The sequence below is a fragment of the Chrysochloris asiatica genome, unplaced genomic scaffold (genome assembly GCF_000296735.1).
Source record: "Chrysochloris asiatica unplaced genomic scaffold, ChrAsi1.0 scaffold00088, whole genome shotgun sequence".
NCBI lineage: Eukaryota > Metazoa > Chordata > Mammalia > Afrosoricida > Chrysochloridae > Chrysochloris > Chrysochloris asiatica.
The window spans coordinates 2394655-2405479 of NW_006408606.1; the positions used below are offsets into that span (position 1 = coordinate 2394655).

Genomic DNA, 10825 nt, shown 5'->3' on the forward strand with positions numbered 1-10825 from the left:
TAGGTTTCAAGTCTTTTTTTTTTAATTCAAAATTTACATGTTTAATAGTGACAAGGCAATAGACTCACGTTATGGCCTGGTCAAATATTTATTCCCCGGACAGTATCTACAGAAGCACTTGGGTAGTTTGTACACAGTGATTCTCGATGCATGCCAAAAGGGTTTCTGTAAAAATGACATTATATACAACTCTACACGGGTCCACCAGAGCAATTCTCCATCTCCAGGTTTCCGGGGAAGGGGGTGGGAGAAGGAGGAGACTTTATCACCTCAAAGCAGGAAAGCAGGGTACCTGAGGTTTCATTTCTTCAGTTACCTAATCATAATCCCAAACATACATTTCAGGGTTGGTTTCTCTTTTTAAAGACACTTTCCTTTAATATGGTTAAAATTTAAAAAACAAAACAAAATGATGACTTGCAGGAACCGGCCCTCTGCCGCGTATGAGAGACTTCCTCTTGCTGCCACATGGCGAGGAATGTGTGTATCCCTGGACAGGTGCCCTTGGCTTCAGGGCGACACTCCGCAATCGCGTGCCTCTTCAGCAGGATGGGCAAAGGGCTGTCACTGACTTTGAAAAAAAAAAAAAGGAGGATGAGGAAGAAAAAAGGAGGGGAGGGAGAAAAACCCAAAATGCCAAAGAAGTTTCAGTGAGATGAGGATCCTCTGCCTCTGAGAGAGTATCTCTGGAGCCATTGGACAAACTGGGACACCATGGTGTCGGAAATCCGGGGGCATGCCTCCTCCACTAGGTACAAGGCACCTCGCAGTTCCTCGATGGACCCCATGTTGCCTCCACACACCTGGCTCTTCTCTTTCAACTCCGCAGACAGAGAAGTTGTTGTTGTTGTTGTTAAGTGCCGTCGAGTCGGTTCCTACCCATAGCGACCCTGTACAGGGTTTCCGAGGGTGTGACAGAGAAGAAATGATAGTAAATAAACACTAAGAGATAGGCATTTTAGGGAGATCTTTCATCTTATTTCTTTTGAGATCCGAGGGCTGAAGAGCTGGATTCTCAAGGTTCTTGGGATCTTTTTCTCGGATTGTAAAGACCCAATCTCCTGAGTTGCTGCCCCCGGATACTTGGCCATCTGGTTCCACATCTGAATCTTCAGAGCGAGAATCATCATGGCTCTGTTCAGCCTTACATCGCTTGTACCTATGGATGAGCTCAATCAAGTAAGACATTTTCTTTGCATTGCGTAGAATAAACGTGTGCTTTAGTTACTCCTTAGCAATGGGTCTAAAGTTTGGCTCCTTATTCAAACAGGCTTCCGCAACTCCTTAAGGAGTTTGCTGTAGTTTCCTTCCAGCATGGGATGCAGCTCAGAATGAGGTGGCTCTTTTTTTGCAAGTTCGATGGCTGTGATGCCTAGGGACCAGATATCTGCATTTGAGTCGTAGGCTATTTGATGACTTTGGGCGCCATCCAGAAGGGGGTACCCACGAAGGTGTTTCTTTTTATCTTGGTATCTGTCAGCTGGTCCACTACTCCAGAAGCAGCCAACTTTACCTCTCCGTGCTCTCATGATTTCTACATTTCCTTATCCATAATTGGACATGTCTTCATGGTTTTGATACATTTCTATTCCTTTACATCAGTTTATTATAATGGCATTTATGCATTAACTATAATGCTGATTTTTTATAGTGCTATTGTGATTAGTTCCTTCATTACATCAGATTAGTCCAATTCTCTGTACTTTTGTGATAACTGGTGAAAGTCCAAGTTCTCTCTTTTATTTCACTAGACTTTCCTGACAGATCAGGTGATATCCTACATTCTTTGGGACTGATCTATGGTTAGCCCCTTTCTGTCTTATATCTACCTAAAAAGAGAAATGGTTGGTATCAGAATTGGTAAAGAAGGAAAGAGGGTAGAGTCATGTTTGACCTCGGCCTCATAAGACTCTGCCTTGTGCTGATGAATTTGATTCTCATTCTCCTTGTGAAGTCTGTGATCAGATGCCACCTTCATGCTATTTTTACAATATTCTAAAATGTTGTTGTTGTTAGGTGCTGTAGAGTCTTCAGTGATTCATGGTGACCTTATGCACAACAGTGAGAAACACTGCTCGGTCCTGGGCCAATCACACAGCAGTTGCTACACTTAAGCCCATTGCTGGTGCCACTGTGCCAGTCTAACTTCTTGGGGGTCTTCTTCTCCTTCACTGACCCTCCACTATACCAAGCATGATGTTCTTCTCCAGGGACTGGTCACTCCTGATAATATGTCCATTGATGTGGCTTTTGTGTTAGTCGATCCATTGGGAATTTCCCTTGTTTCTCTGAGCCCCTACTTTACCAAACATAATGCTCTTTACTAGTAAATGTTTTCTCCTAATGACATGTCTAAAATAACCTACAGGTAGGGTAGCACAATAATATTAGGAACCTAGAGCTGAACAGAATATTTCAAAGGTCAGTTCGAGAAGGTAAAGGCAAATCTTACAATAAAATGTGCAAAGATCTGGAATCAGAAAACCAAAAAGGAAGAACACGCTCAGCATATCTCAAGCTGGGGGAAATGAAGAAAAAAACCAAGCCTCAACTTTTGTTATTGAAAGATTCTCTGGGCAAATTATTAAATGATGCAGAAAGCATCAAAAGAAGATGGAAGGACTACACAGAGTCACTGTACCAAAAGGAAATGGTTAATGTTCAACAATTTCAAGAGGTAGCATATGATCAAGAGCCAATGATACTGAAAGAGGAAGTCCAAGGTGCATTGAAGGAATTGGCAAAGAACAAGGCACCAGGAATTAATGGAATAAAAATTGAAATATTTCAAGAAAGTGAGGCGGCACAGGAGGCACTCACTCATCTCTGCCAAGATATTTGGAAGACAACTATCAGGCAGTGTTTTGTTCTGCTGTGCACAAGGTCACTATGAGTTGGTACCAACTAGATGGCACCTAACAACAAGAACAACAACAACAACAAGAACAACAACAACAATATAATATTGTAGTTGTATTTTAATAAATGATATCATGAAGTTTCTTTTACCAAGATAAATATATTTGATGTAAATATATTAATAAATTTTATTTTATCTAATCAAGAAAATAAATATAGCAATTAAAAATGCATTAAAAATCAACGTCAAGAAACAAATTGCTGAAACATATGAATAATATGTAATACATTTATTTATTTATTTACTCCAGTGAGTTGAATTAGCTGCTTGCGTATTCACAAGCTTGCTTAATTTTCCCAGTTCCTAGGACATCTAAGAACAGAAATGAAATATAAAAGAACAAAATTAAGTGAGCAGATTATAATACTGAAGCACTCATTGTGAGCACATATACTTATGAATAAATCTGTGTTTCTTTGAAGCTTTCTGCCAACCTCCCTTTTCCTATCTTATACTGTCACTGACATCCTCATTCAATTTGCACCAGCTGCTCTCTGCATGTGTAATCATTTCATATCTTGGGAGTAAGTTTTAATCTTTTTTAAAGTCAAGGAACAATTATTATTTAAGTAGCTCTCTTTTTTCAAGTTATTTTTTGGGGGGTGAATCTTACTTCTAACCCTATGTAAACAAGAATAATATCACTTTTGTTGATGCTGAAATTCAAGAGAGATGCTGGATCCCATTTCTTCCCTCCTCCTTTCTTACAATCTTGGCCCTTCTACTATATCTCTTCTTCCTTCCTTATTAACTGGGCACATGACTCAATAAGATCCTATGTAGCACACTGAAACTGCTGCTACACTAATCTAATTTTTGATTCCTCATGAGCTGGGAAATCTGACTTCTAAAAAGTAAATTATGCATTTTAAGTATCACTGATCCAATTTCCTAAAACATATATATATTTTTAAAGATACTCATAATTTCTTCATTGTCAGGACATTGGCTGAGTTTTCAGAAATTCTGTTTGTTTTTAATGAACCCAGTGTTTTTCATCAATAATAATAATTTAAGATGGTGCCAAGATTCTTTACGTAATTGCTGTTGTTGTTGTCATTTGGCGCTATTGAGTTGGTTCTGACTCACAGTGACCCTATACAAAACAGAATGAAACACTGCTGATCCTGGATCCTGTGCCATCCTCCCAATTGTTATGCTTAACTCATTGAAGTGTACTTTTTTTTTTTAAGTTACAAAATGTAGTAGATGGCATTGGCCCCCAACAGAGCAAGCTAGCACTTGGACTCCTGTAAGAACAATCTGTGTTTCCACCTAAGCGCCTACCTCAGTGGTGTGCCTAGTTACAGAGACTGCTGAGGACAAATCCATGTGGCATTTTGCTCATACAAGTCCTTTTTCACCCTGGAGTATGGCTGGGGTCTTTGTCTACTCCCTTGCACATTCCCTTTTAAAGAAGTCTTTAACATGAAACAGAAGAGCTGTCTTTGCCCTTTATAGAATCATAGTCTTTGGCTGGGGAAATCATGCCTTTTTTTTACTCAGATACAGAGTCCTGGATTCTGAGGGTGTTTTGGGGGGGGTCTCAAGAAATCCTCCTTTGCTTGCCTTATGTCACAATTTGAATGAAAAAGTGTTAATGGTGGGGGTTAAAAGGGATAAACTATACTATGTGGGTTTTCTGAGAGAAAACTAATTCCACCTTTTCCAATTCCCGTGAAATTATCTTGACAGATTTGCTTGTAATGGAAGGAAGAGTCATTTCCATTGGATTGTCTGAAGTTAACTATCAGGCACCAACCACCTTTCAAAAATCAATAAAATATCTAAGGATTAAATAAATCTTTGGGGTTGTTCTGGTTATTAACATCACTGTAATCAGTCATTGTGTGTGCTTCCTATAAATTTGTAATTTTATGACATGCAATTTTTTTCTGTCATACCTCTTTTTAATTATTTTTTTACTTTCTTTTTTTGTTGTTGTTTTCTTTGTTTTTAATTCTACAAGGTGTATTCATTTCTTGAGACACATTAAAGTAACTCATCTGCTAGAATATGGTTTATTTTTTTAAAAAATGTACTAGCTAATTAAAAAACAGGTAAGCACTAATCCTCAGAATGATTTTTACACTGAGAAATACTTAAGGCAAATGTAACTTTAAGATTTTTGTTTGTTTCATTTTTACAAGTAGTAATAATTAATTATATGGAAGGTTAATTATTTTAATTAAAATTTTGAGTTAAATGTTACCAAATATTTTGAGTTATTTGCATGCATTATGCATTATCAGAGTTTTTAAATCATGAATATTCATGGTATATCATCTATGTCATCACCAATGAGAGACTCTTCAAGTTAACCGAATTCTCTGAAATTTCTATCATGCGTATAAGGCTTTCTAAAGTTATGAGAATGGCATTAATAGAAGAAATAGCAGAAAGAGAGAAGGAAAAATGTGTTTTGATGTAGTAGTATGATGTGCCAAATCCAAATGAGAAATGGATTTTATCAAGCTACACATGGCCTTTCTAAAGCTTTGAAACAAGCCTCCCATGGGAGTTTACTTCAATGAACCACCTCACTGCAGGAAATATGTTCCATTCCTCCAGTTTGTTGAGATAGTTAAAAGTTTAAGAATCCCCAATCAAATTAGGAAAAAAAATGTATTAATCAAACAACTATTTAACCATTAGTAAATAAAACATTCAGCTAATTTTTTTGTTTGTTTGTATTTGCAATAAATTAATGTAGTATAGAGCAATGTATATTCAAATTTATATTCATTTTAAAGCAATTGAATGAATGTTTTAAAGGGGAATAAAAGACATTTTCAATTATCTTTGCTAGAATTGTATACAATGTAAATAATCTTATCAACAGAATATATACCATGTTTATATTATGGAATGATTTTATTCATTCAAAATCTGTTTACAGCATTGACTGTAAATATTACAAGTATAGGGTTAGTATAAGAAGCTCTGGTGACACAATGGTTAAGTGCATGGTTGATAAATGATGAACTGGAGATTCTCTCCACCAGCATTTCCATGGTAGAAAAGACATGGCAATCTGTTCCTTTTAATGATACCCTAAGAAACCCTATAGGGAAGTGCTGCTTTGCAGTATAGGGTCACTATGACTGGAAATTAACTATTTGGCACATAACAACAGCAAAAATTGTGTATGTTTTTTGCTCTGTCTTTGGCACAGTGGTTGTTGTTGGTGGTGGTATGCTGTGGAGTTGGTTCTGAGCCTGTAAATCTTTACGGGAGCAGAAAGCCTCCTTTTTCTCCTGTGGAGCAGCTAATAGTTACGAACTGCTGACCTTGAGGTTAGCAGCCCAATTTGTATCCACTACACTACCAGAGCTCCTTTGGCACAGTGGTTGGCTGTGGCTGCGTGCCTTCTAGTCGGTTCCGACCCATAGCGACCCTGTACAGGGTTTCCGAGGCTGTAAATCCTTACGGGAGCAGAAAGCCTCATCTTTCTCCCGCGGAACAGCTGGTAGTTTCGAACCGCTGACCTTAAGGTTCGCAGTCCGATTCGTAATCACTACGCTACCAGAGCTCCTTTGGCACAGTGGTTAGTACATTGTAAACACTCAAAGGAATTTTAGAATAAAAGATGTTTATTTTACTTTTATAAGCAGTAATAATTAATTATATGGAGAGATCTTTACAGTTATATATAGATGATTTTCATTGCAAAATGATGTTTTTTTATGTAGAAATTCTAAATTACCAAGAAAACATCTTAACCTAATTATATGCATGTATCTTTAAAAAAAAAAAAAACCACTAAGAGATACTTATCGGATATAAATAGCATAAAGATAAGCAATATGATAAGATAATAGTTAAGAAAATGTCCATAAGTACCTTGAAAAATATGCAATGGAAATAAATTTGATTAAGGTAACTATTATAAAAGCACGTGTTATTAGATTGCACAAATGTTGTTTTCCTCACATTCAAGTTGTTATTATTATTATTTTTTTTTTTTTATGTCAACCACTGAAGCCTTAATTTTTATAAAGCTGAGTTAACCTGTAAATAATTTAACTTTGCCAAAGGTCATTTTTACTTAACACTATCAGATTAGATGATGATATTACAAATGGTCATCAAATTTGTTGCCACAATGTATTTTCAGGGAAGATGACCAGAGACCTGTGCCATGTAAAGGAAGAACTGTTTCTGTCATCAAAGTGAGAGTAAACAAGCAATACAAAATTACAGTTGTGAAAACAAGCTCAAGATTAATGTTTTGCACACTGTTTTTCTTTCATTGGCCCCTTTGGTAGGTCAAATGACTTTTGAGACCACCTACTCTCAACCCCACCACACACGTACACATAACTCTTAGGGTTGTCTTATATTTTTAGGTGTTTTATTATTATTATTATTATTAGCTTTATTTTTATCATTTGAAGTTACAGGGAAAGGAAATAAGGAAAACAGATGTGTTTTTAAGTGAGGTGGTAATCATATACTTCAAATTTAGGTCTACAATTAGGATAGGACAAACACAAAGAAACACCAATACTAATTATATTGTTTACCTAAATGCAATTTATATTTTCTCTGATTATACATATCTGTACCCAGTAAAATGCTGCAAAAGTAATCCATATCTGTTATTTGATATTTCACAGCAACTTAATACTTTAAGCTAAACTGCATTTAAAAATAATCCTATGCTTATTTTTATTCATTTTTCTGAAAGGCTAACTGAATCTTTGAACTGTAAACTGATGGTTCCTGGTCTCTTTTTTCCTAGATTATTTCTCTTCTAAAATAAAAGGGCACTTCAATAAGTTCATGGAAATATGGACTTAAAAGGTAATAGAATTTTTCCACACACTTTTGAAGTTCCCTCATATATCCTCTTGTTACAAAGATGTGTTACCTTCCTTTATCTTTAATACATACCTCTAACATTGAAGTTGAATCATATGCAAAATGGAAGAACTTTACTTTCAGCATATATATTTGAAAATTTGTTTTGTTTAGGAATTGGAATGGATAGCATTTTGTCACTGTATGAACTTCCCCCCAAGTGTTTTGTACTATTATTACTTTTGATATGCCATTTTGCTTAGAACCCATACATCTGTCATCTATGGGAAGCATTCAAAAATGTCCTATTTCTTTTTGCCGTCATTAGATAGTCTTGCTAAACAGGCTTTTCTTTATTAACATTCCAAAATGCATTCCCCTTTAAAGTTAGAAATGCAGCAGCAGTTTTGTTTATTGTTCCAATCTTTGTGAATACTCCAAAGCATGCCTTTTAAAGAAAGAATAAAACTTAAAGATGATAATATGTGCACAAATAGGGAAAAAAGAAACATTGAAAAAGTAATCATAATTCAGAAATACCTCTAAACCTAAAGATGTTTTCTCTTTCACACCCTAGAGATGTTACAATTTTATAAAACTATTTGTCAAAAAATGTATCTTAATTTTTTTTCATTATTCAGATTGCAAAATAAAAAGTAAAAATTCAGTCCTTTTCTCCTACAAAATTCAAATCCTTTACAGAACTTATGAAGCTTTCAGTCCATTTCCATGGAATGAACAACCATTGCTTTCTGCCACAGAGAAAATGTGGTCTTTTGAAGTACTCTGGATGAAAATGCATGACAAACAAAGAGGCAAAAAATGTGCAAAGAGTAAAACAGTCCAGTCCACTAATTTGGGTGTCACAGGAGTAGATTATCCTTGTAGAGGAATGTGACAAGCATTACCTCACAGGCACAACTAGAAAAAGGGATGTTAAAAAAAAAAAGGAAAATCAGTCAAATTGAAGCAGAATAGAGAATGTGCAGCAAGGAAATTAGAGTCATTATTCTAAGAAAGAGAAAAACAGCATAATAATAAATAAGTATCCTGGTGTGGTGCTATATGATAAGCACTGGACTACTAGCCACAAAGTCATTGGTTCAAACCTACCAGATGCTCCTCAGACACCTTATACAGGGTCACGATGTGTCAGAACCAATTCCATGGTACTTAACAACAACAATAGCATTTGAACACCAAAAGTAAAATAATAACATAATAATAATGTCAGTGTTTTAAAATAATTTTTCATAGCATTAAACATTTCATTTCATGAAAGGATAAACATCAATAAGTATAGAAAGAAATGGATAATTCCAAATCTTTTGAAATGCTCAATCTATTCTAACATGAAGGAAACTCAGCAATTAACATAATGGAAAAGTGTATGCATATGTGTGTAGAGAGGTGTGTTTCAGTTCTCTATATATTTCATATATATTTGTGTTTTATATATACTCTTATGCACACACACACACTCATTCACTCATTATTATATCTACAAAATATATTTGTATAAACTTATAAAAATTAATTATATGTATTGCTTATGTGAATGAAAATACATGATGCAAATATCTGAACATAGAAAATTGCATTAAAAATCCTTATTTCCAAAGAGATAAAATCATGAAATAAATTTATGGAAAAGGGTTGTTTCCTATTAATAAAATTTAAATTAAATCAAACCATCTGTGTAAACTGTACTTAATAGAGAAATAATTTAATTGCTTTTTATTATTAATATATACACATAAAAGAAAATTACAGGATAACAGAAACATTTCAGAACATTTTGAATTACTACCCAAAGAAAATATATCATAAAAAATAAGACCTAGCTTTCCCAATCCCTTTTTTATTAGTGGTTCACAATTTTGCTTAGTTTTAGCTTTGTTGCTTTACTGTTGTTTGTTTTATCTACTTGTAATAATATATACCACCACTGTCTGTCAGTGTGTTGTACTGTGGTAGCTTGTATGCTGCTTTAATTCTGAAAGCTATCACATAGACATCTTGAATATCAGTAGGGTCACCGCTGGTGTGGTACTGTCGGTTAATGCGCTGGACTGATAAGTCAGTTTGAACCACAAGATTGGCAGGTCAAGCTTAGCATTGGCTCCTCGGAAACTTTATACAGGGCCACTATGGATTGGAACTGAATTGATGGCAGTTACAACAACAACACAGTAACCTACGTGGACAGGTTTCAGCTGAGCTTCCTGTGTAAGACATACTAGGAAGAAGGAGAGATGGAGTCTTGTTGCTAAGTGACATCAAGTAGCTACCAACTCATAGTGACACAGTGCACAATGAAACACTGCCAACTTTGCACCAGCCTCACAATCTTTGCAATGCCTGACTGCATTGCTACTGCCTCTGTGCCTTCTTGTTGGGAGTCTTCCTCTGTTTCTCTGACCCTCAAATCTACGAAACAGGATATCCTTCTCCAAGGACTGGTCCCTCATGATAATATGTCTAAGTAGGAGAGACGACATCTGACCATTCTAACTTACAAAGATCAGTCGGGCTATGCTTTATCCAACACAAATCTGTTTGTTCTTTGGGCAGCCCATGGTACTTTCAATATTCTTCTCCAACACCATAACTCAAATGCGTCAATTCTACATCTTTTTTATTCACTATCCAACTTTCACTTGCATATTGTGCTTGTTGTTAGATGCCATCGAGTCAGTACCGACTCATAGAGACCCTATTCACAACAGAACAAAACACTGCCTGATCTTGGGCCAACCTCACAAGTGTTGCCACACTCGAGCCCACTGATGCTTTCACTTTGCCAATCCATCTCTCTGGGGGCCTTCCTCTTTTTCTTTGACCCTCCACCTTACCAAACATGATATCCTTTCCTAGCTATTGGTCTCTCCTGACAATATACCCAAAGTATGAGAGACGAAGTTTGACTATCCTGGCCTCCAAGGAGGACACTGGCTACATTTCTCCCATCACAGATCTGTTTGTTCTTTGGACAGCCTATGGTACTTTCAATATTATCTTCCAACACCATAACTCAAATGCATCAATTCTTCTACGGTCTTCCTTACTCACTGTCCAGCTTTTGTATGCATATGAGGTTAT

The 10825-nt window shown here is 36.0% G+C and overlaps 1 pseudogene; it reads right to left on the reverse strand.

Moving 5' to 3' along the window:
• Positions 1–647: 647 nt before the first annotated feature.
• LOC102836343 overlaps positions 648–10825 on the reverse strand; it is a 40087-nt pseudogene continuing 29909 nt past the window's right edge.